Source organism: Hibiscus syriacus, unplaced genomic scaffold (genome assembly GCF_006381635.1).
Source record: "Hibiscus syriacus cultivar Baekdansim isolate YM2019G1 unplaced genomic scaffold, ASM638163v2 tig00110895_pilon, whole genome shotgun sequence".
In the NCBI taxonomy this organism is placed as follows: Eukaryota; Viridiplantae; Streptophyta; class Magnoliopsida; order Malvales; family Malvaceae; genus Hibiscus; species Hibiscus syriacus.
The window spans coordinates 5,197,431-5,225,315 of record NW_024062903.1 but is presented as its reverse complement, the minus strand read 5'-3'; the positions used below and the strand labels follow the sequence as shown (position 1 = coordinate 5,225,315).

The following is a 27,885-nucleotide window of genomic DNA, read 5'->3' as shown; positions in this document are numbered from 1 at the left end:
GTTCAAAATTGTGAACCGAGCTTTGTAAGTGCCTCAAAATTGCTTAAAATAATTTTTAGGAATTTTTCGGGAATTTTCCGACATCAGGTTACTGTTCACGCGCCACACGCGCCACCCTTGAGAGTGGGCATTATCTGGTTGTAATTAATTTCTATTTGGGTGCTATTTGTGTAAAATTTGGGTGTTAGTTTCATAAATATTTGCAGAAGGTGGCTAATTTTGTAATTAATTTCTGTTAGGGTGATATTTATGTAAAATGGTCTAATGTTGACTGTTGACCTGCTTTGACCGTTGACCACAGTTGACCAAAACTTTGACCGGCTTTGACCATGCATTAAATGACCTTTGACTTTGACCGAGTATACCTATCCTGCCGTTTTTCGACGTTCCAAATCCGATTCCGCATTCCGTTTTCGAAATTCGGACCCGAATGCCTCGAAATTGCCAGTCAAACCCGTTGACTTTGATTTTAACCGAAATTAAGCTCCGTTTTTATATAATTTATATTGATATGTATATGAGGAATTATTGGAAGATGATTTCAAGATCGAGGACGTTTGAATGGAATTTAATGGTCGATCACTATTGCATGGAAATCGAGGTAATACTTTACTACCTCTTTATGCTTAATGGAACATGTTAATATTGGTAAATGCATTAATAAGATAACGTTGATCACTTTTGTGGACTTGAAAAATTTATACACTCGATATAAATGTGGTAGAAATTTTGTAACTGAATACGGATTGAATGACTAATATAAGAGATTGATGAATTGTTAGAATTAAATTACAAGTTTGTGATTGGTGATAAAGAAATCAGCCCTGGATTTGTAACTTATATTTTATATCATCATAGGTTAAATGTTAAAGGTACTTGGATGGAAAATTATGAGAATACTCGGGTAGGGTAAAATTACAAAAATACCCTTATGTTGTAGGATGACAAGAATTGTCCCTGAAAGTTGGTTAATATCTCTGAAAAGACATATTGATATGATATAATTACATATGTACATAAGAAATGCTAGTTTTGCTTGGAAAATTTGGATAACTGATTTTTAATGCCAAAAAGGGTTTGTGCAAGATGCTAGAAGTTTGTTAAGGAATAATTTCAAGATCAGAGAATGTTCGGCAAAGAAATTGACCATAGGATCTTTAAATTATAATTATTTTCGTTAAGAGCTAATATCGAAATTATCTGGTTAAGAAATTATGAAAATGCCCCTGAGAGGTAAAATAGTCCGAGTTGACCCTGAATAAGAAAGTACTTTGAGGATTTGTACTTAACTCGATTAAGTACGAATTTGATTGTTAAGATCCTGACTTAGTGCAGAAAATTCTTGATATTCCATTGGTAAAAATCTGAGAAGGCACTTGACCCGAAAATATCCGAGTTACGAGTAAATACCTGAAGAACAATTTATCGGGGTATTCTTTTATCAGAATTGTTCGAATGGACTGAAATATATGATAAATTGGAATTAAATAATAAGACAGGATGAAAGAAAATGATTGAAATACATTGGATCTGTAGAATGACCAGAATACCCCTGTAATAGAAATGACCCAAGAATATCACCAAGCTCAGGAATGATTGGATATCCTCGAGCTCTGAAATGAATGGAATAAAACTGTAAACCAAAATTACCTAAATAACCTTATGGCCTAAACTAAGTAAATGTATTGGATTAATTAAGGAATCTAAATAAGCATAGGTGTTGGACTACCTTTAAAAGTAATGGAACATAATTTAAGTGAGTAGATTAACCCTAAAGTTATATCAATACCTGAATGGCATAGATATTACTTGAATGCATGTTCGTCTTCTCAAGTTTGGCTCGATGATAAATTTTGGAAATATTCAGCTCAGCAACTCTAGATCGCATTCAGTACTAAGAATTTTATATTATTCGACAAATCAACCACAAAGACCGAACTGAACTGAAAGAAGTACAATATGTATCCGAAATTCAGAAACGTCCAGAATTACTCTGAATATTCCAAAGTAGTTGGAATAGACTTGACTACTAAATGAACCAAGTAACCTCAAGGACTGAGGATTAAGTAAGAGGTTGGAATAAGTTTGGAAACTCGGATGAACTTATGTGATGTATCATCCCAATGGATTATGAACCATAAATCAAGTACGTCAGCATTTCCTGGTATAGTTGAAACATGGAAATGAAATAAAGACCAATGAAATATTTGTTCATCTCCTTAAGATCTGTTCAGTGAGGACTCAGAAGATGATCCATGGATAAGAATATTTGGTATTAAAGAGTGAATAACCTGGAAGATTAATGAATTGACAAGTTGATAATTATTGGTTCTGGAAGTTATTCATCTGGAGTTGTTCGATAATCGGATTAATCGTCATAGATTGTAAAGATTCTGAAAACACTTCAGATTTCGTAGAGCTTCCGAAAATTATCCGAATAAGATGATCCTAATAAATTATATTCTGAATAACTGATGATTATGTTAGTTATTGAACTCTTCCAATAGTGATTCTAAATTCCGACATTCTATCGGTATATGAAAGATCCTTGTTTCTTCTGCCTGATAAGATTATCCACTACCTCTGAATAATATTTGTAAACTCTGGTGTGTTCCCTAAACATATAAATATTTTATCTGATTTCTGACTTGAATTTTGTTCTGATACATGATCTAGATTCTGTTATGATATCTGTTTTGAATTCTGTTTTGATTTATGATATCTCCGTTTACTGACGGAAAAATGTTTTAATTGGGGGGTATTGTTGAAGGAAGTATTTTCGCAGGTTCCTCGGCTTTGTGCTCAGGGCCTTACAAGTTGTGTGGGTTGGGTGTATGGTTCTGGGGAACCTACACATTATGTTGTGTTGGGATGGGGTATATATATATATAATGTTTTAAAAAGATCTGAAAAGTTACATGGTTTTTGGGAACACACTAGATAACCTATTCTGATCTTCTGAACTCAGTCATCTGAAATATTTCTCTGAACTGAAAGCTCATTGTCCATTACCACCTGAAATATCAGTAGGATCTCTGCTCAGCATAAAAATCTGTAAATGTTCGGAAACAATAAGGAAATATATGTTTATTTGTATCTGCACGTTCATCAGCATCATCTGGTAGTTCTGTATTACTGAGCTTTCCGGAACTCACTCTATTACTCAACATTTCAGGTTAAAAGAATTGTACCAGTGCAGCTATCGACTTCAGTAAGAGAGTTCTTCCGATGCTGTTTGCAGAGTACGGTACATGTGATTAGGGGGCAAGTAATTGTATTTTATTTTATATACGAGTCTGAAAATCTATTTTATTTTTTTAATAGTAACAAATGAATTTATGAGTTTACAAGTTTTAAGAAAAGTTTTAAATTTTCCGCTATATTTACGGTGGGTCGCTCTGGTGATCCTAATGTAACACTCCAGATTGGATCGAGTTACCCGTATCGGTCTGGTTTTTGTCTTGAATAATAAATCAAACAAATGTGAAATTATATGTATTAAGTGCCTCGATGGTTGTAAAGTTATTAAATTTGAGTAAAGATAAATTTTATCTTTAAAGATGGATAAATAAATTATTGATCTACAAGTAGTACATCTTAATTGATCTATAAGTATTGTATCTTAGTTGGTATAAAAATACTATCTACGTGCTACATAATCATTATCTTTATGTCTTTGTCAACAATAATATATGAAAATAATGCTAGAAACGAGGATATATGAAAGGAGATTGAGTGAAATATATATTCCCAAAGAAAATTTCTACATCGTTGGTCGATAGTAGATAAACACCGTTAACGATGAGCACTATTTTAAAAATTTAAATGTAATTTAATTAAAATATAATATTTATAAAACATTAGTTTTTAGGGTAAACTATATCATTAACCACCTACCTATTTACCCCTTTTACTTGAACCACTGATTTTTCAATTTTATCAATCAGGTCACCTAACTATTTAAATCTTGTTAATCAAGCCACCTGCCGTTAAATAGTAACGGAGATGGTGTGGTAGTTAATAAAATTTATATAATTACATATTTAGTCCTCATTACTTATACATTCTATTAATTTGGTTCTAACTTTTAATTAATTCAATAAATTTAATCCTCAATAAGATGGTGACATGTGTCACTATATGATTGGATGTTTTTTCTTAATATTTTTATTTAATTTAATAAATTTTTCATCTAATCAAATGGTGTCATGTGTGAAAAACGCTCCAACCACTGGACTACACCATTTAAAAGACAAATCTATCATGACATTATATATATATATATATATATATATATATATATATATAATTAATGGCAATAAAAAAGGGAAAATGACATAATAAGAACTCCAACATAGAATAATTGAATAATACGATAATATGATAGATAGATATATATATATATATATATATATATATACACACACAAAAATATTATAACTGACTAATAGGTGAATGTATTTTATTTATATTTTAAATCATTTTAATGAAAAAATAAAAAAATGATTTTAATATATTATAATTGAAATATAACGAAGATTTCATTGACTTAGAATTTTCCTAATAGTTGAGGGCTTATCGTAGTAAGCATTTTAACTTATGCATTGACTTGTTTATATCCGGATATAGTAAGAATTTTATATTTTATTATTTATTCATTATATATTTGAAGTAAAATTTAAGGGAAAACTTGATTTTTTTTAATTAGTCTATTTTAATATAAAGTTGTTAAATAAGATTAGAATCCGATTGATGTTATAATATTTTAAAATATAATATATGATACATTTCATTTCAATAAAACTAGAACAATGAAGACAATTTATTAATTTAAAATATGTAAAATGTTACATTTTAATTATAACATATTAAATTCACTTTTATTTTAACTTTTTGCATTAAATATGATTTAAAATACAAATAAAACATATTAATTTATTAATCAATTATAATATTTGTTTATATATATATTATAATTCATACTATTCAATTATGTCATGTTTGAGTCCTTATTATTACCATTAACTATCTTATAAATTATATATATTATGTTATGTATACTAGACAAATTTAGTGGTCCAGCTTATTGGTTAGGGCGCTCATTTTTTCAACTTGCGTCCCAATTCCAAACCCCACTAGCAGTGGTCATTAATTTAATTTATTTTTCATTCATTCAATTGATGACACGTGATACCATTTGATTGGATGAAAAATTATCAAATAAAAAATATTAAAAAGCCCCAATCACACAGTGACACATGTCACCATCGGATTGAGGATTAAATTTATTGAATTAAATAAAAGTTATGATCAAATTAATAGAAAGTGTAAGTAATGAGGACTAAATGTGTAATTATACAAAAATGTATTAACTGCCTTGTCATCTCCTCTGTTAATAATTAACGACAGGTGGCTTGATTGACACGATTTAAATAGTTAGGTGACCCGATTGACAAAATTGAAAAATCGGTGGTTAAAGTAAAAGGGTAAATAGTTATGTACTCAATAGTATAGTTTACCCTAAAAACTAATATTTTATAAATAGTTTATTTTAATTAAATTGCATTTAGATTTTTAACTAATTAATAATTATCGTTTAGTACTTTATAATTTAATATTTTATAAATTAATTTAATAATACTCATCATTAAAGGTGCTCATCCGTGCTTATCGAGCATGGTAACATCATCATTTCCCAAAGGTTTTTTCACTCATGGTATTCAAAAGAATTATATAAAATGGATATGTTCCAGTGGTAGTTTGATAGATATGTTCATCGATGCATCATCTTTTTTAATATTTTCCTTATAATATTTTTAATGAGAGGATATGGAGCACAAATTAAAGATCTGTGTTCTTTTTATTTATTATTTTTCTTACAAGATTTTTATCTTATTAAGATTTTAACTAAGTACAGTATATTCAATAGATATCTAAGGAGTGAAATAAATATTTGTTATTTGTGGATGTTTGTTATCATTATAACTCTATGTACTAAATATGATTTTGATATTATTTACTATTAGAGTAAATTACATTTTTAATATCTCAATTATCACTTTTGTTTTCGTTTTAGTCACCCAACTATTTTTTTTAAACTATATCTAACGTTATGTTTTGGTCACATGCTATTAAAACATTAACATAATTATTGACATGATATTTTAAAAAAATATGACAAACATTACTTTATGGTGACACGTTAGCATCACCATTAATTTTTTAACAGCGGAGGACTAAAATATAATGTTAAATATGATTTTGAAATAAAAAATAATTAGGTGACCAAAACAAAATAGAAATGATAGTGAAGATACTAAATGTGTAATTCGTATGCCATGTTGAACCAAAAAATGTGACAAACCCAAATCACCAAAACTAGAGATGAATAGAAAGAGTTAGTAAAGACAGCCGTACTAATGAAAATTCAAAATTATTATATTTTTAAATTGTTTATATATTTTATTAATAATATATTTTAAAATTTTATAACTTCGCCTTTTTTTAATTTTAAAAAGTTAATTTTCCATTTTCCGTTGCATAAAATGTTATCCGTACTGATCAAAATCATCTGATTTTTTGTAATAATACAATAAAAAATTGTTCGAATAGTGCATCCGAGATATTATTTGCTCAAATGGGGTGAATACTACAGTATAGAACAGAGTCGTATTGAGCTCTCCACGTCTCCCCAAGATCGCATGGAACACCACGCGATTCCCCCTCTCCCGGATCACCATGCGTCTTTCCCCCAATATTTTAACCTTTTAAATGCTTATTACAAAGCCTTTAATTTTGTTTTACTTTTTTTAATGCTTTTTGATTTTCTTATTTTGTTTTTGCATGCGTCTTTTGATTTTTTTTAATGATTATTTCCCCCAAAAATTTAGCTTTTTAAATTCTTATTACAAGCCATTAGATTGCAAGGTGTGCAAGGCTAAAATATTGGAGGAAGACGTATAGTGATCTAAGGGAGAAAGACGCATAGTGATCTGGGGGAGGGAGAGACGCGGGGAGCCAATGCGATTCCATTCTATGTTGTAGCATTAACCCCATTTAAACAAATAATCTCTTGAGTGTACTATTTGAACAATTTTTTTCCACTACATTATTGCATAAATTTAGCCAACCAAAATCATTGTAGCCTAATTTGACACTTAGCCTCCTTTTCATAATCAAACAATGAACATTTTCTTTTTCTTTTAAGTTAAAATGTATTTTCTTTAAAAATTGTATTAAACTATTCTCTCTCTTTCCCTTTAGATGGCCACCTCCATTGCTCATATAATATCTAGCAGTTTCCAGCGTTTTTACCGAAATATCATCCTTAGACCCAATAACTATCTGACATGCATCATCTTCCCAAATATTACCGATCTAGCACCTTTTCTGATATGGTGGTAATAAAGTGTGGATCACCATTCGTGCCTTCGTGAGATTTTGTTCGATCTTGCGACACGTAAGGGGAAAGTGTGGATCATTCGCGTCTTCGTATGGTTCTGACACGTACATGATCTGCGCCTTCCATTATGCACGTTGAATTATTGGTACTCCATTATTATTCGAGCCTGAAAACTTGGCTTTTAAACACTCCCCTTCCCTATAAATAACAACCACTCATAATGCAAACATCACCACACCAAACTTACTTGCTTATTCTCACTTCTATCAAGCTAAATAGATTTTATTATTGTTTATTTAAGGTAAAATTATTTTTATTATATTATATTTATTTTATATTTAATTATTTGAACAAATTTTATTTTACTAATTATTTTATATTATTTTTTGCGGTTGTAAAATTGGAAAGCGATATCATACCTCGAGACATTTTGCCAATACAGTAACTATATGAAATTGTGTTATTTAAATTATTGTAAAAATTTTTAAAAAAATTGGATTAGTTTACATTTTAATTCATATGAAAAAATGGGTTTCCCCCTCGTGCTTCCTCGGAAAGTAGGAACAGTTTCTCGTTCGAGTTAAACCACTAATAATAATCATCTACAACCGAATAATGATCCACATAAATGGGTTTCGTACGAGGAATGCATCCACGTCGATCCTCTCATATCATTACCCACTCAACGACCAATGGAGTTTTTTATCATTAAGCAACTAACGCCCATTAAACATCAACCCTGGTTTGATAATTCCATTCATCTTGTCCATAGTTTTTCAATTACTAATTTTGATTCATTTTGCAGCAATTCGATCCATGTCTATGGTATTATCTTATCAAATTATGATGACAAGGACGATTCAAAAGACACAATCTTTCAAAGGAAAGAGCCAAGAGACGTGAATCATAAAGACTTAACGGGAGTGACCCTTCAAGAGCATAAAATTGTGAATTTTCATGATCCAATGCACATGACTTTTGGGATGCCAAGGGACATGATCATTCAAAGCAACATGTCTTCAAGAGACATGATTTTTAACCAACCATCAAAACCTAATAGGAAGTACAATTTTCCTTTATTTGTATTCAATCGTGTTTTTACTTATGAGAGTTATCTTTCTTTTCAGGTCATGTACATTCAAAGTACTTATTCAAAGGACATGACTTATGAAAAGAATCTTTTCATAAAGATCCCTGTTGCATCTATCGGATGGGAAGACACTAAGGAGAAGTCACCTTTCGATTTGAGGACAAATCGCCCAAAAGAAGGGGAGGATGATGTGATCCTGTCTAGCAACAACTTTTTGCATGACATACTCACATCATTGAAGATCCATTAAGATCAATATAAGGGAGTTATTCCTTACTTTATATTATATTTACTCATTTATATACTATATATATTATTATGAGCATACATTTGCATCTTAAACTATGCTTGAATAATCATATGTTATCATTCACTTGCATACTATATGATTTTCATGCATAACATATGTTTTCACATCTTTACTTAGCTTTATATTATGTCTTACGTATAGATTCATTTATTATGTTTGCATATCATTTACATATCATGGCAGCATATATCATTCATTTATTAGCCCATGTCATGTTATTCTAGCTCATGTTATGTTTACATTAGCTCACTAGCTTTAAATCCATGTTTCTTTATCTCATTTGCATGTATTCATATATTTTCTAGCTCATACATGTTTTCTTAAAGCTCATGAACGTCCTATGCCTTATATCTAGCTTATATACATGTTATCTTAGCTTCTAGACGATCATTCATAGCTCATATCACTTAAACACCTCACATAAACATGTATTTTACCTTAAATGAGCTCACACATTGCTTACTTTATTTGTTTGTTGATTCCTATAGGTGAAACACAAAGCAAGGTATATTATGGTAGCTTGGTTAGCTAAAAGGACAAGCATAGCAGCTCACTATAGCTCATGAACGTTATGGCAGCTCATTTCATCATTTAAGGAGCTTCAACTTAGCTAGAGGAGCTAGCATGTAGCTAAACATAGCTGGAGGAGAGCTTTGGACCAAATTGTTAAAAAATGGACTAAAGGTAGCTAGAAGTAGCTGGGAGTGTAGCTGAGGAGCTGAGAAGACCAAAGCTAACTAGCTTGAGTTCATCAAGTTATAGCTCAACTAGTTAGCTACCAATACACTCACCTAGCTTACCATTGAAGCTAGTTCATCTCTAGGCTGCCCATGGACTTCAAGACATCATCCTATGGTTGCAACCTCACCAAAGCATTGCAAGAAGACCCATGTGCATTCATGTAGGCTGCCATGTACATCATTCAAGCATGTGCACTCCATGTGACTTTAAATTGGTGCCAAAAACGCCAAGGGATGCTTCATATTCGGCCAAAGACTCCTTCCTCTTCATTTTGGCGCCCAAATAACTTCCAAATGCATTCAAAACATCCTTAGGGCCGAACCAACACCTAACCATTCGGCCAAGAGCATTTATCTTCATTAAAATTATGTATTTTCATTAAAAATCATGTGTTTTCAAAGGGGTTTCAACATTAACAGAACCATCATGTGTTTATTCGGCCTAAACCCTTTGAAAACTATAAATAGGCTATTGTATTTCCATTGTAAATAGAACCCTTTTGATAATACAAACTCTTTGTGAGATTATTCTCTCTTCAAGTTCTTTTTAGAACTATATCGATTAAGCAAGCTTTTCTAAAGTTTGTGGCGTCATTCTTTCCCCTTGATACTTCTGGTTCCTAGTTTATATAACTAGTGGGTCAAAATCCTTTCATACCATCCCTTATAAGACTTATAAGAAACGGGTCTTTGCTCCTTTATAGCATTGGTTCCTTCTTAGTTTTATAAGATATTATCTATAACATCACCATCTTCCATATCACGCCTATATCATCACCATCTCGATTTCACACCAATAACATCATCCTTCCATTATCATTTCTTTACCATTAAATCATCCTTCATTCATCAACAAGGCATACTTCATCACCACCATTGCAGGTCGAAGTCAACATCACTTGAAGGAGATTTATTCAACACTTCCGCATCCCATCTTTTATAACATTTCAATCCATTTCATTTCTTATCATTTCCTTTCTTTTAATTTTGTGCAGATTACTTTCAATTCAACGTGTAGCATTTGGTGTCTCTCCTAGATCGGGAAACAATAAGGTTGCCAACTTCTCCTTTATTGAAGAAGCCTGATTAGCCTTACATCAAGCGGTAATCAGAGCTTTGGTGGATTGACAATCAAGTGCTGCAATAAAAGCAAGAAAAAGAGAAAAAAGAAAGAAGAAAAACAAAAAAAAAAAAGAAAAAGACTTTTACATCAAATTTGGAGTGCAAAATAAAGAAAACAAAAAGAAGAAAATTCAAAGAAAAAGAAAAAGTGAAGCAAGTTGCAAATTACACTCAAAGAGAAGCACCATACAATCTGTCCCAACATCAAACTTGAAGGAGTTATCCTTGTTGTTTCTTATGAAGGAAGATAGTATGTGTTGCAACTTGAGTTTTAAGTTATCTTCATTTTCTCTCTATTTCATTTTCTTATTCTTTCATCTATTCATATTCCATTGCCTTATCATTTTCTTAACCCTTATTCTATCATACCCCTATCATAACCATTTCTATCCCTAACCATTTATAAGTCGACGCACAAACTAAAGAGACTTACTCAATCTTGAGTTAGTTCTTAAAAAGGACCCATAAGAGAGAATCGAGCGAAAAAAGGCATAAGAGAGGGTGAGATCAGAAGGGGGATCAGAAAAAGCTAAGAACATATCCCCGAATGCAAACACGAGTACGAGTGGAGTGAAGTCTTAATTTTCTTTGGAGTGACCAAGTGAGGCTTTTGTGAGTGTGCTGGTAAGGTTTTAATTTATTTTTATTTTTATTTTTATACTAACAATGTCTTGTGATCTTCCATCTTTCCAAACATTGGAGGATGAACAGCAAAGAACAAACACATTTCACACTCGATACCATGTAAATGGTAAAGTGTGTCTTGTAGCTATTGACAGAGGATATTGTACAAACATTGCAAGCACATACATGGTCAAGAAGTTGGGACTTACAACATTCAAACATCCCAGCCCATATGTTTTGCAAGGATTAAATGAAGATGAAGAGTTCAAGGTTACAGATGAAGTACTTGTGCCCTTTTCAATTGGGAGATATGAAGATGAAGTCTTTTGTGATGTTGCTTCCATAAATTCAAGCCATCTTCTTTTCGGTCGACCTTGGCAGTTTGATAAACGAGCATTGTATGATGGATTCACAAATCGGTATTCATTCTACAACAATAAAAGAAAAACTATATTGGCTCCATTATATCCTAGCCGAGTGAATGAAGATCAAAACACCTTGAGGAAAAGAATTGAAGCAATAAAGGAGCAACTTGAAGAAGAATATTTGGAAGAAAGTTTGAATGATGGAATGAATTTTGAAATCAAACAAAATGTTAAAAATGATGAAAAGCAAAGAGTGGATAAAGAAGACGTTGGAGTTGAAAACGAGAGAGTTGAAAATGATGAATTTGGAGATAAAGAGGAGAATGAAGAACATATTTTAATTAACCTTACTCTTTCATCTATTCTTCCTATTGTTTTGCAGGATAATCCAAGAGACATATCACTTCAAGTTGATGATTCAAGAAACATGTCTTTTGAAGAACCAATAGGTGTGACCTTTGGTGATCCACAAGATATGTCCTTAGACGTTCCAACAGTTATGCCACTTGAAATTCAAAACGATGTGTCACTTGAAGTGCCAAAATTTATGATCATTGAAGCTCCAAGTTCATTACAACTATGGAAGAGAATTCAACGACCAATGGAGTTTTTTATCATTAAGCAACCAACGCCCATTAAACATCTACCCTGGTTTGATAATTCCATTCATCTTGTCCATAGTTTTTCAATTACTAATTTTGATTCATTTTGCAGCAATTCGATCCATGCCTATGGTATTATCTTATCAAATTGTGATGACAAGGATGATTCAAAAGACACAATCTTTCAAAGGAAAGAGCCAAGAGACGTGAATCACAAAGGCTTAACGGGTGTGACCCTTCAAGAGCATAAAATTGTGAATTTTCATGATCCAATGCACTTGAATTTTAGGATGCCAAGGGACATGATCATTCAAAGCAACATGTCTTCAAGAGACATGATTTTTAACCAACCATCAGAAACCAACATGAAGTACAATTTTCGTTTATTTGTATTCAATCGTGTTTTTACTTATGAGAGTTATCTTTCTTTTCAGGTCATGTACATTCAAAGCACTTATTCAAAGGACATGACTTATGAAAAGAATCTTTTCATAAAGATCCCTATTGCATCTATCGGATGGGAAGACACTAAGGAGAAGTCACCTTTCGATTTGAGGACAAATCGCCCAAAAGAAGGGGAGGATGATGTGATCCTGTCTAGCACCAACTTTTTGCATGACATACTCACATCATTGAAGATCCATCAAGATCAATCTAAGGGAGTTCTTCCTTACTTTATATTATATTTAATCATTTATATACTATATATATTATTATGAGCATACATTTTCATCTTAAACTATGCTTGAATAATCATATGTTATCATTCACTTGCATACTATATGATTTTCATGCATAACATATGTTTTCACATCTTTACTTAGCTTTATATTATGTCTTACGTATAGATTCATTTATTATGTTTGCATATCATTTACATATCATGGCAGCATATATCATTCATTTATTAGCCCATGTCATGTTATTCTAGCTCATGTTATGTTTACATTAGCTCACTAGCTTTAAATCCATGTTTCTTTATCTCATTTGCATGTATTCATCTCTTTTCTAGCTCATACATGTTTTCTTAAAGCTCATGAACGTCCTATGCCTTCTATCTAGCTTATATACATGTTATCTTAGCTTCTAGACGATCATTCATAGCTCATATCACTTAAACACCTCACAGCAACATGTATTTTACCTTAAATGAGCTCACACATTTCTTACTTTATTTGTTTGTTGATTCCTATAGGTGAAACACAAAGCAAGGCATATTATGGTAGCTTGGTTAGCTAAAAGGACAAGCATAATAGCTCACACTAGCTCATAAATGTTATGGCAGCTCATTTCATCATTTAAGGAGCTTCAACTTAGCTAGAGGAGCTAGCATGTAGCTAAACATAGCTGGAGGAGAGCTTTGGACCAAATTGTTAAAAAATGGACTAAAGGTAGCTAGAAGTAGCTGGGAGAGTAGCTGAGGAGCTGAGAAGACCAAAGCTAACTAGCTTGAGTTCATCAAGTTATAGCTCAACTAGTTAGCTACCAATACACTCACCTAGCTTACCATTGAAGCTAGTTCATCTCTAGGCTGCCCATGGACTTCAAGACATCATCCTATAGTTGCAACCTCACCAAAGCATTGCAAGAACCCCCATGTGCATTCATGTAGGCTGCCATGTGCATCATTCAAGCATGTGCACTCCATGTTACTTCAAATTGGCGCCAAAACACCAAGGGATGCTTTCTATTCGGCCAAAGACTCCTTCCTCTTCATTTTGGCGCCCAAATAACTTCCAAATACATTCAAAACATCCTTAGGGCCGAACCAACACCTAACCATTCGGCCAAGAGCATTTATCTTCATTAAAATTATGTATTTTCATTAAAAATCATGTGTTTTCAAAGGGGTTTCAACATTAACCGAACCATCATGTGTTTATTTGGCCTAAACCCTTTGAAAACTATAAATAGGCTATTGTATTTCCATTGTAAATAGAACCCTTTTGATAATACAAACTCTTTGTGAGATTATTCTCTCTTCAAGTTCTTTTTAGAACTATATCGATTAAGCAAGCTTTTCTAAAGTTTGTGGCATCATTCTTTCCCCTTGATACTTCTGGTTCCTAGTTTATATAACTAGTGGGTCAAAGTCCTTTCATACAATCCCTTATAAGACTTATAAGAAATGGGTCTTTGCTCCTTTATAGCATTGGTTCCTTCTTAGTTTTATAAGATATTATCTATAACATCACCATCTTCCATATCACGCCTATATCATCACCATCTTCCATCTCCATTTCACACCAATAACATCATCCTTCCATTACCATTTCTTCACCATTAAATCATACTTCATTCATCAACAAGGCATACTTCATCACCACCATTGCAGGTCGAAGTCAACATCACTTGAAGGAGATTTATTCAACACTTTCACAGCCCATCTTTTATAACATTTCAATTCATTTCCTTTCTTATCATTTCCTTTCTTCTTCCATATTCCATTTTAATCATTTCTTTCTTTTAATTTTGTGCAGATTACTTTCAATTCAACGTGTAGCATTTGGTGTCTCTCCTAGATCGGGAAACAACAAGGTTGCCAACTTCTCCATTATTGAAGAAGCCTGATTAGCCTTACATCAATCATCATGGTGTATCGATACATTAAGGAGTGTATCGATACCCCCCTTGAAGCGGAAAAACTTCGAATGTAATTTGTGTACCAATACATAGGTAGTGTACCGAAACACCAGTGAAGGGATGTACCGATACCCTATAATGTGTATCGATACACTTCAAAGGGAAAATAGAAATAGACATTTCTTTTAGTCTAAGAAATGAAAATTAGAGTATGCCAAGTGGAATGCTGATATATATATTATACGTATGATTGCGTAGATATCGATAGAGAGCAATGTCCGGATAAGGTGTCAAGTAATAGCCATCAAGAAGAGATAAGGGAACAGTATTGACTAGTGAGGCCAGGTGAGTGCACATTAGATAGTATATGGTGTTGAATAGAAATAAGACTTGTGATAAGTCTATTTCCTATAGTATTATGCATGAATGCATGAACATGAGCATGTGTTTGTTATGAGTGTCTGAATTATATGTTATTATATATGTGTGACATGATTGTAAGAATATATGCTAGTGTGATAAGACATAGGAACCGGTATAAGTGATATATATGTTTACATAAATTATATAATATTGACATAATGAATGAGATGAATAGGTGACATAAGCTACCAACTAAAGAATTATTTGATATATATATATATATATATATATGTAAACATAGGATAACCAAGTACAAGTTTTACTATATGGTAAATGATTACATGAGAAAGATTATGAGACTCTATGAGAATATTATATAAATTAAGGGACATAAATATAAATGATGATATAAAACTATATGATAAGTATTATAAGGAATATATATATATATATATATATATATATATTTAATGGAAAATATAATATAGGAGTTATAGCTTAAAGAACTATAAAGATAGATGGGAAGATTATAGGAGTCATGTGGAATTAAATTAAATAAATAGATTAACTTAGAATATGAATAATATGAGATAAGTGAGGTAAATTATATGTTATAGTATAACTTACATGAACTGTATAAAGCCAGGATAGGGTAATAAACCATATAAATAGTTATGTGAGCAAGTGGAAAAGTGAGATGAGATAAGTAGTATTTACTTATAGGGTAATATGAGATTGTATGACCTTAAGAAATCATTATGCTCAATTATTGTATAAGATAAGAATATTGTATTACTATATGAATTATATGAAAGAGTATATAATTGGGACTATATGCCTATGTATTAACTTGAGGAAGTGAAATAAGTCAAATGATATGGAAATTATGTGATTATAGTATATGTGATATGCAATATGTGACAATGATATATAGGAATATACAAGAATGTTATATGATATGAGATCAATGATTACACATACATATGATATGTGGTAGAAGAGAATAAATATGTGAATTATATGGAAGTGAACTATGTGATCATATGAAAATATGATTAAGGGCTATGTGACATGAACGTGTGAATGTATAATAAGATAAAATAAAATGCCCATGTTATGTGTCATTGGGGCTAGAGGTATAGTTGGCATGCCAAGAGTCGAGGCTCTACGCGGTCCTTTGGAACATACAAAGGTCCTTCGGGACATACATAGGTCCTTCGGGATAATTTCATATGCCACTTAGTGGATCTTTATATGAGATATGGTGACAGCATAAGTGCACAACCTCAATGTCCTCATATATCTTTAGTTCTCACATAAGTTCATGGGCTAACAAAGAGATAACAATGAACATATGACATATGATGTATATGCTTTTGTGAGAAAAATTGTATTATATGATTTTAATGATGATATGTGTATTGTGTGGTTACATGAGTCATATTGATTAAAACGTTAAGTAAAAAATGATATGATTACAAGATATAAATGATAATCATACTGATAGTGAAATAAGGTTAATGATGGAAATGATGAATGATGTGTATATGTGTACATTTTATTATATGTAATGTTATATTGTTTTGTGTGATAGCATGATATGATATGTTCATGCGTGGTTAAGTAGTTAGAGTTACTTTTATACATTTAATGCCTCACTAAGTCATCGACTTAGCATGTGAGTGTTTCACACGTAGGTTCTGGAAGCGAGAAGAGTAGCTAAAAGGAGCAAGACAGGTCAGCATATCCCTTACAAAGTTCAGATCAGAAAAGAGATGTTTTAAATGTATTTTGTTATTTTGAATATAGTTGGCATGTACTAATAGATTGAGTTGAATATGCTTGATAGGTTTTGTAAAACCAAACAGTTTAATTCATGTAAAATAACGAATTTTATTTAATGAAAGTTTAGATTTTCATGATTTTTTAGAGACAAGTTTGAAAAGTCAATGTGACATCTCAAACTCAGATCCGGATCGGATACGAGTTGGGGTGTTACATTTAATGGTATCAGAGCTAAGGTTTAGCCGATTCTAGGCTTAAACTATAGTCAAATGAGTTTTAAAAATGTGTACATGTCAAATCAAATTGAAAATTTTCTGATCTTATAGTGTAAGAAGTTTGATGTCTTGCTAATAGAATAAAATTTGTATGATATAGTAGAAATTTATTATAGAAATTGTCGAAGTGAACAGATAGCTAATAAACCTGATGGTAGAAGTAATTCACTTGCCCTGGCCAGGCAGAATGAAAAGCGGACACCTCAGGAAATGCTTTGAAATAGCAAAGTTTGTTTTCAGGAAGTTGAAAACATGTTAGAATAATGTTATAGGAACTCCACTGTTCTGAAGCGGAGATGTTAGATGAAGTAGTTTAGCTATTATACATATGAGTTGAAGTATAGTGAACAGATGTTATCATGAGAATGATAGAAGATTAAGTAATGTGGTTATTAGTTTGGAAAAGTTCGATAATAGTATGTCGGTAATAAGTTCATCAGAAATATGAAGATATAGTTTATGAATTTGAAACAAGAGAATCATAATGTGTATGAATAAGAGTGTAGTTTGATAAGTTGAATGAATAATAGTCAGCTAATTTGAAGGAAAATGAGCTAGATATGGTTCAGAAGAGTTTAAGAATGGGTACATCGGTGATTAGTTTATAAGACAGAGGAAGTTGGAATGTTGAGTTGAGCAAAGGAAATTACATAGTATATAAGCAATGATGTGAATTTGATAAGTTAAGTAAATTATTGATGGGTTAATTTTGACTGGAAATAATGTATATGAATGGTTCGATGAAGATTTACATTTTAGATTGGAAGAACCAGTGTTGATTAACAGAGTTATGATATAGTAGTGTATTAAAGTTAAAGGATTAGAAATTATGTCAGTATAAGTTAACCAAGAATGATGTGGATTTGGATATAGTGGAGTACTATGAATATGGAAATGTAAGGTAGTAAAGGAGATAAGGATTTATATGTTGAGGGAAATACAAGTACAAGAGATGATAAGGAATGAGGTTCTGTATAAGTAAAGTTAGTTATCAAAGTCATGAAAATGTGATAAAGAGTGATAGTTAGGGATAGTATAAATGATATAAAAGAGTATAGGAGTATGGACAAAAGATATGGTTTAGTTATGTTATAAGGAGATTTTGATTATGAAAGGATAAATGGATAATGAAAATGCAAAGATGAAGTTTAAAGGAGCAAGAGTACAAGAATTATATGGAGAAGTAGATTATAAGTTTGATACAGAAATAAAAGAAGTATGTAAGATTGTATAAAGAGATTGTTGATTTTGGTAAAGTGTATGTTTTAATCATATATGATGAAGGATTAAGATTATGTTTCTTGGTCAAGTAGACATAGTCAGAGGAATAAGAAATGATTTATAGGTATTAAGGAAGTTCAAAATACAGTTAAATTATTATATACTCTTTTGATCAAGTTATCAAGAACAAGCATGCTATTTAGAATAATAAAGAATTAAAGGTTGAGTTATTATTGTAAGTCAATTAGAGATTGATGAAAGAAATCAATTGATTTATGATCTTAAGTGATAAGGATAAATGTTATTGTTTATGTAATAAGTAACATGATATGGATTATCAACGATTAAAAGTAAGTGTACAATAGAAGAAGAGAAAAGATAAAAATGGATTGGATTCTTTGGAAATTTAAGACAAATCATTGATTGTAATTGCAAAGGAATAAAGTAGAGAAAGCCACATGAGAACATTAGAAGATATGTTCTTATCGGTATGTGCAATGAAAATTCGAGGACGAATTTTATTAAAAGGAGGGGAGATTTGTAATATCCCAAAATCGGGGCTAGTGACTAAAATAGAAATTTTGAAACTTTGAGGTATGATTTTGAAATATTTAAAAGTTCATGGACTAAATTAGAATAATTAGTGGATGATTGTTTAGTAAATATTAAATGAAGTAAGGGGTAAAATGGTATTTTCTAAAGAAGGATTTTATTTCTCCCTTTATATAGGATAGGAACATGTGGAAATGGTGTAAAAAATGAAAGAAAAGTCTGGAGCTTGGGTTGTCTTCTTCTTCTTCTCTTCCCGTGGCTCCATTGGTAAGGACAGTTGGTCTCAAGTTAGTTAATTCTTTCATTTTAAAGTTGTTTTTAATTCTTGGAGTGATAGAAAATCTTAACGAAAGCTTAAAAATGCTTAAAACTCAAAGAGGATTAAGTTATGTAAGATTAAAGGTAAAGAGTTTTTAAAGGAATTATTGAGATAGAGTTAATAAATAAGCTTTGAAGTGAAATTTGACTTGTCAAGAATCTAACTAAGAAATTCGGAGTGTTAGAATTAAATTTGGAACATGTTGAAAATTTAGTTTAATTCTTGAATTTCATATGGATGATAGGATTTTAAGGGATGATAGGATTTTGAGGTTTAAGAGGTGATAAATGAGTATTAATGAGTTTAAGCATGTGTATGTAAGTTAGGAATATGTAAGGGGATGAAATATGAAACATTTGCATTGAATTGAGTGAATTTTCGGGTGAAAAAGTCTATTCTGGGCAAGGTGTATCGGTACCCTATGAACAAGTACAGATACACTAAGACCAATTTTGAAGAACATCTTCATGGTGTATAGATACATTAAGGAGTGTATCGATACCCCCTTGAAGCGGAAAAACTTCGAATGTAATTTGTGTATCGATACATAGGTAGTGTACTGATACACCAGTGAAGGGATATACTGATACCCCATAGTGTGTATCAATACACTTCAAAGGGAAAATAAAAATAGACCTTTCTTTTAGTCTAAGAAATGAAAGATTAGAGTATGCCAAGTGGAATGCTGATATGTATATTATATGTATGATTGTGTAGATATCGATAGAGACCAATGTCCGGACAAGGTGTCAAGTAATAGCCATCAAGAAGAGATAAGGGAACAGTATTGACTAGTGAGGCCATGTGAGTGCACATTAGATAGTATATGGTGTTTAATGGAAATAAGACTTGCGATAAGTTTATTTCCTATAGTATTATGCATGAATGCATAAACATGAGCATGTGTTTGTTATGAGTGTCTGAGTTATATGTTATTATATATGTGTGACATGATTGTATGAATATTTGCTAGTGTGATAAGACATAGGAACCGGTATAAGTGATATATATGTTTACATAAGTTATATAATATTGACATAATGAATGAGATGAATAGGTGACATAAGCTACCATCTAAAGAATTATTTGATATATATATATAAACATAGGATAACCAAGTACAAGTTATACTATATGGTAAATGATTACATGAGAAAGATTATGAGACTCTATAAGAATATTATATAAATTAAGGGACATAAATATAAATAATGATATAAAACTATATGATAAGTATTATAAGGAAGATATATATATATTTAATGGAAAATGTAATATAGGAGTTATAGCTTAAAGAACTATAAAGATATATGGGAAGATTATAGGAGTCATGTGAAATTAAATTAAATAAATAGATTAACTTAGTATATGAATAATATGAGATAAGTGAGGTAAATTATATGTTATAGTATAAGTTACAGAAACTGTATAAAGCCAGGATAGGGTAATAAACCATATAAATAGTTATGTGAGCAAGTGGAAAAGTGAAATGAGATAAGTAGTATTTACTTATAGGGTAATATGAGATTGTATGACCTTAAGAAATCATTATGCTCAATTATTGTATAAGACAAGAATATTGTATTATTATATGAATTATATGAAAGAGTATATAATTGGGACTACATACCTATGTATTAACTTGAGGAAGTGAAATAAGTCCAACGATATGGAAATTGTGTAATTATAGTATATGTGATATGCAATATGTGACAATGATATATAGGAATATACAAGAATGTTATATGATATGAGATCGATGATTACACATACATATGATACGTGGAAGAAGAGAAGAAACATGTGAATTATATGGAAGTAAATTATGTGATCATATGAAAATATGATAAAGGGCTATGTGACATGAACGTGTGAATGTATAATAAGATCAAATAAAATGCCCATGTTATGTGTCATGAGGGCTAGAGGTATAGTTGGCATGCCAAGAGTCGAGGCTCTACGCGGTTCTTCGGAACATACAAAGGTCCTTCGAGTCATACATAGGTCCTTCGGGATAATTTTATATTCCACTCAGTGGATCTTTATACGAGCTGTGGTGACATCATAAGTGCACAACCTCAATGTACTCATATATCTTTAGTTCTCACATATGTACATGGGCTAACAAAGAGATAACAATGAACAAATGACATATGATGTATATGTTTTTGTGAGATGAATTGTATTATATGATTTTAATGAAGATATGTGTATTGCGTGGTTGCATGAGTCATGTTGATTAAAACGTTAAGTACAAAAGGATATGATTACAAGATATAAATGATAATCATATTGATAGTGAAATAAGGTTAATGATATAAATGATGAATGATGTGTATATGTGTACATTTGATTATATGTAATGCTATATTGTTTTGTGTGATAGCATGATATGATATGTCCATGCATGGTTAAGTAGTTAGAGTTACTTTTATACGTTTAATGTCTCACTAAGTCATCGACTTAGCATGTGAGTGTTTCACACGTAGGTTCTGGAAGCGAGAAGAGAAGCTAAAAGGAGCAAGACATGTCAGCATCTCCCTTACAAAGTTCAGATCAAAAAAAAGATGTTTTAAACGTATTTTGTTATTTTGAATATAGTTGGAGTGTACTAATAGATTGAGTTGAATATGCTCTGATAGGTTTTGTAAAACCAAACAGTTTAATTCATGTAAAATAACGAATTTTATTTAATGAATGTTTAGATTTTCATATTTTTTTAAGAGACAAGTTTGAATAGTCAATGTGACACCTCAGACTCGGATCTGGATCGAATACGAGTGGGGGTGTTACAGCCACTCAACAATAGCATAACATATCAGATGGACCACCACCATCCAGACATCTAATGGGTCTCTCAACTGATGTGGGATACAAATCTTGATTTCTTCAGTAGAATAAGGAGCTCATTGAAAATAAAACATATACATATATAATTCTTATCAAAATAATATTCTAATTATATAACAATAATTAAAAGTAAATAATAAATTTTAAATACACACCTCTGTACCAGCCTTCTAATCAATGAGTAGTTAAATTTCTTCTAATTCATCAGCTAAATCTTGATGATCTTTTCTTGCACTTGACCACCTATTCAATGAAAAAAAAATCATTATAAACTCAACAAAATTATTTATATACGAATTCAGTATGAAATTATCTCAACAATAGGGGAAGACCAACGAGTTTTTCACGACCAGACATAAAAAGGGCATGTGATATGACAATCACCATCCGCCACTCCAGAAATCATATCCCCATCTACCAAAAGCCCCCAAATATAGGAAACATCCTCTAGCGTAATAGTGCACTCTCCACACAGAAGATAAAATGTGTGTGTATCTGGTCTCCACCTTTTAACTAGTACAAAAATAAGGTTGGATTCAAGGTTACAGTGCCACTTATATTTCGGTACGTAACTGAATCCAACCTTGGCTAAATACAGCCAGACACGAGTAGGTATCTCTAACTTAACGTTATGAATGTATAGATCTAATATACGATCTCTCTCATAATTTAATAAAAAGTATACAAAATAAAATATAAACTAATACTAAAAAATTAAATAAATAAAACAATCACAGTAATTAAAATAACAACACAATTTAAAATTGTTATCGTATCGATAAAATGTCTTGAGATATGATTCACATCTAAGCGTAGTAATCTACCTTTCATTTTATAACTACAAAAAGTAATAAAAAAATTAGTACAGTAAAATTTAATAAAACAATAAATTATTAAATAAATATAATATAATAAAAAATATTTTACTTTCTTAATATAAATATTGATAATAGGAAAAATGAGAGAATTTGAGATTTGAGTGTGATTTGAAGGTTGTATTGAGTATGGTATTTATAGGAAGAGGGAAGGGGGAGACGGGTAATCAATGTGGAAGATGGACAGTTGTGAAATTAAAGGAAAGGCGCGGATCATGATTCGCGTCTTCCGTACGTGTACGGAAGACGCAGATGGTAATCTGTGCCTTCCATTTACGTGGCGCTAACTCGGACAAAACCCCGCGAAGGAGTGGATGGCGATCCGCGCTTTATTGCCACCATATCAGAAAGGATGCTAGATCGATAATATTTGGGGAGAGAATGTCTGACAGGTAATTATTTGATCTAAGTATAATATTTCGGTAAAAACGCCCAATTTTCCTTCCTTTTTATTTGTCAACCTATTCATCAGACAAAAGTAAAAAAATAGATTTTTTGTCAGAAACCCATAATTGAAGTTAACTATAAACACCCATCATTTATCTCTTCTGGAGAAAGTTTGAATCTGAAACATGGAAAATGAAGGGGAGCATATATGCAAGAATGGTGAAGGAACAAGCAACAGTCTTCATCCTCCACTTCAAAGGGTACTTCTTTTTCAAATTTTTTTTTTTTTTTTTGTGGTTTGTTAAAAATCATAGTTTTTTGGGTCAATTTGAAACTTTAGTTGTTTATTTGCTCCAAATGGTTTGATGGGAAATTCTGACAGAAAAACTTAACCTTTAGGTGCGTTTGTTTCACGAAATATAAAATTACCAGTTGGATAAAATATTACCAGTGAGAATAAAAGATTACCAGAGAATAGGATTACTAGGAATGTTGTATTTTGTGTTTGGTTGGTTTAGCAGGAATGTAAGATTACGGTGTTCGGTTAAAGGAATAAAAGATTATTGGAATTTATATTTGACCAAATTGTCCTTATTATATATTTGTTTTTTTAACAAGTTGGAAAATATTTATATATTTTCTTTAAAAAATTTAAATTCATAAAATTTATATAATTGTTTTACAAAATTGAAAATATAAAAAGGTTTAATGAAAGGGTAAAATTTTATTTTAACCCCTGAACTTCATATAAAATTTAAATTATAAACATTTTTTTGTAAATCTAAAATAGTTTAAGGATATATTTGTAATTTAACCTTCGTAGAATTTTTATTATTCAATGACAGAATAATGATATTTAAAAAAATTAAGGGCATTTTAGTCCAAAACGTCAGTAATCCAACAATACCTAAGGAAAGGGAGGTAATGACATTCCCGGTAATATACCCCAAAAAATCCACTATTGGTAATGTAAGATTACCGGGAATGACATTCCTTAAGATTACCGGGAATGACATTCCTGACCAACCAAACGGGGAATGTGGATTCCATTCCCATGGGAATCTCACATTCCCCCAACCAAACACACCCGGATGTTTCTGTTTCTTTTACTTTTAAAAATAAGTAGAGTTTCAACTTCAACCTAGAGCTTTCTAAAGATCACTTGTATGAACTTTATGGAACATTTCCCCCTTTATTTCAAGCACATGAAGTATTTACTTTATAAATCTTAAACCTTTATTTGCTTCTGTTTGCAGATTATAGGAAAAAGAAAATGTGTAATTGCAGGGACTCTAGAATTTTGACAAACACTAAGCAATCATAAAGATTAAAACCAAGCCACTTGCAATTCACTGCCATTTTGTCATACAAAAATGAGGGATGGATTGCCTATTTCTTTTTAGTTATGTTAATTCTATGTTTAAGGTAGCATTTTCAGCTTCCACTCATCCTTTTGATTCTATGAATATCTGTTCATTAAAGTTTACTCTTTGTTTTCATTTGAGATTGAGTTGATTTGAGTTGGTAATGTTTTGTTAGTTGTTAGTTGTTACACTATACAAGCTAAGGAGCCTAAGATATCTGCCATATCGAAGATTGATTAAAAAGCTCAACCTTTGGTTTTCACTTAATGATCTGATCCATTTTACAGTTTGGGGATTCAACCGAGATAACCAAAGAGACAGTGGTCGGTCAGCACCAACGTCGGGATAACCTCGTCTTAAAGATACCACCTACAAGTCCCGAGGAGAACACGAGGAAGGAATTCGTGAGAATAGACATGGCCTTAACATCAACAGCTACTCCTAAAAGAGTAAATTTTTCACCCATGCCTAGTCCTATTGTTTCCAGATTCGAAGAGTCCCCGGTGCGCTCATCGCCAAAATGTAAATCATCCTTAAAAAGTTTCCTTCCCAAGTTGAGTTTCAAATACCACAACACTAATTTGGAGATTGAGAAGGCTGTCATCTTAGCGCTGGGAGGATTATCTGCAGATATGCAAGAAAAGCTTCGCATCCCGAGGACGTTTTCCCTATCAAAGCTTTTCACACCAAGGGCTGAAAATACATTTCCGTTACCTGGTACTACAATCACACATTCAAACCCTGAGTCCATGCATGGCGGGCAGGTAATTAGCCTACTAAATTCTGCAGCAATTGTTGTACTCATTAGCTAGCTACCTTCCTCTGTGTCACCCAGGATCCTTAACAACTATTTATGTTGTTCTTCTACGAAGCTGTCAATTCATCATGCTCGTTATATTCATTGGCATTTATATCTATAACTGATGCTTATATACTCCGATACCTGGTTAATTTATTGCTCCGGAATTTTCTGTGATTGTAAATGTTTGCTGCACTTACCAAGTTTGAAGAGTTCCTTGACTGTGTATGCAGAACATAATCTGGGGAACTTGGAATTTCTTTTAAGACTTATGGTTGTGAATTTGAGAAATCATGGTGTCAATATCTCTTCTAAGGACTGCAGTTCTATTTTATGCTTATCGCCTATATAATTTATTTGTCGCGTGAATTTGCATTTTGACCTTTACCCCTGCAGTGTGTATTGTGTAATACTATTTGCTACTAGATTCTAACGGAATTGCTCACTTGCAGAAGGGGGAGCTGCTGGGCCACCCATCCATCGTTCACATTCAGTGCCTGTGCTCATCAAAGATGGAAGCATAACACAGTTGGATTCTTTAGGCACCGTATGTCGTGTAATTCCTACAACTCCACAAGCAGTCAAGGGATCTGTTGTAACAACATCAAACATAATTACCAAAAGTGATACTGGTAATTTTAATCTGCAGATCGTCTTTATTTGCTCTTAGAAGTTAGAAAGAATTAAAAAAAGAAAGAAGGGCCATAATTTTAAGATCAGTAACTTGACATATTAGAAGACGTCTGTTAAATGGTCCATTTCAGTTCAAATAGCGTAAACTTCACAGAGGAAGAAATACCCCGAAATTTTCACTTTTGATTTATTTTTTATGCTTGTGATAACCATCCTATGTCTTATGTTAGTCTTATTCTTCAGATGGAAACGATGATGGCTGTGAAGATATTCCCGAAGAGGAAGCTGTGTGTCGAATCTGCTTGATTGAACTAGGAGAAGGTGCTGAGACCCTCAAGATGGAATGTGGCTGCAAAGGAGAACTTGCCCTTACCCACCAAGAATGTGCTGTAAAATGGTTTAGCATCAAAGGTAATAAAACTTGTGACGTGTGCAAGCAAGAGGTCGAAAACCTACCTGTTACTCTTTACGAGTTCAAAATGTTCAGGTTCATAACATGAGAGGAACTGGGGTAGAGGCTCCTAGATACAGGCAAGTATACGGTGTTCATCTCTGCAGTTGGCTACAAATGATGAATGTAATCTGTTTTACCTTCTTTTAAAACTCCCGAACATAAAATACTAAATTACTTCTCAACAATGGACATTATGCATTTTATGCTTGTATTTCGCAGGGTCTGGCAGGATGTTCCCATCCTTGCCATTGTTAGCATGCTTGCTTAATTTTGTTTTCTCGAGCAGCTGCAGGTACGTTTAGCAAATACGAAAATTCTTCCTTCCTTTCAAGCTTTTAAGTTGTTCCTAAAGTGTCATTATATGCCCAGGTTTCGAAAATGAAGTCCGGTGCAATTGTCATCTCTCTTCCTTTCTCCTGTATATTGGGTCTCCTTGCATCCATGACATCAACAACAATGGGTAACTTTCTTTTGACAGGCTCGTTCCTGTGAATTTCATTATCTGTCTTACTGACCTTGTTTCTTTTTCCAGTGAGGAGAAACTACGTCTGGATTTATGCTACCATTCAATTCGGACTGGTGGTTCTTTCGGCTCATCTTTTCTACTCACTGGTAAGAGGAATACTCTTTTCTTGGTAATGCCATCGTTTGAACAGCAATAATTTAGTCGTCTTTGATTATAGCTTGCGTTATTCGGATACTGAACCTTCCATAATTGATCGTATATCCTCTTGTGATCTACAGCTCCACTTACAGGCTGTTCTCTCCGTTCTTCTCTCTGCATTTGTCGGGTTTGGTAGCACGATGTATGGAACCTCTATTATTTACAAGATTTCAAGTGTGTGGAGAAGGCGGCGTGCCGGGTCAAATCAACCACTTAGTTCTCAAGAGGCACCGTGGCCGGATCAACCACCAGTAACAGTACTGCAACAAACACAAACGGATCAGTCTAATGAAACCGACATGAGAGCTTTAGGAAGTGGGAATGCCAATCAACTTAACACGTCTATCATGTGCAAAAAATGGTATAAAATGAAAGCATTCTGCTGTATATATACCGACTCATTATATACTGATGCTTTTCATGCTTGGCTATTGTTGGTTTTATTAATACAAACTGGTCATAGCTCGATGCAGTGCCGACTAACAACAACCCCACCAGAATGTTGA

The 27,885-nt window shown here is 32.2% G+C and overlaps 1 pseudogene; it reads left to right on the top strand.

Annotated features, from left to right (window-relative positions):
- Nucleotides 1–27,885, top strand: LOC120146078 (annotated as a pseudogene).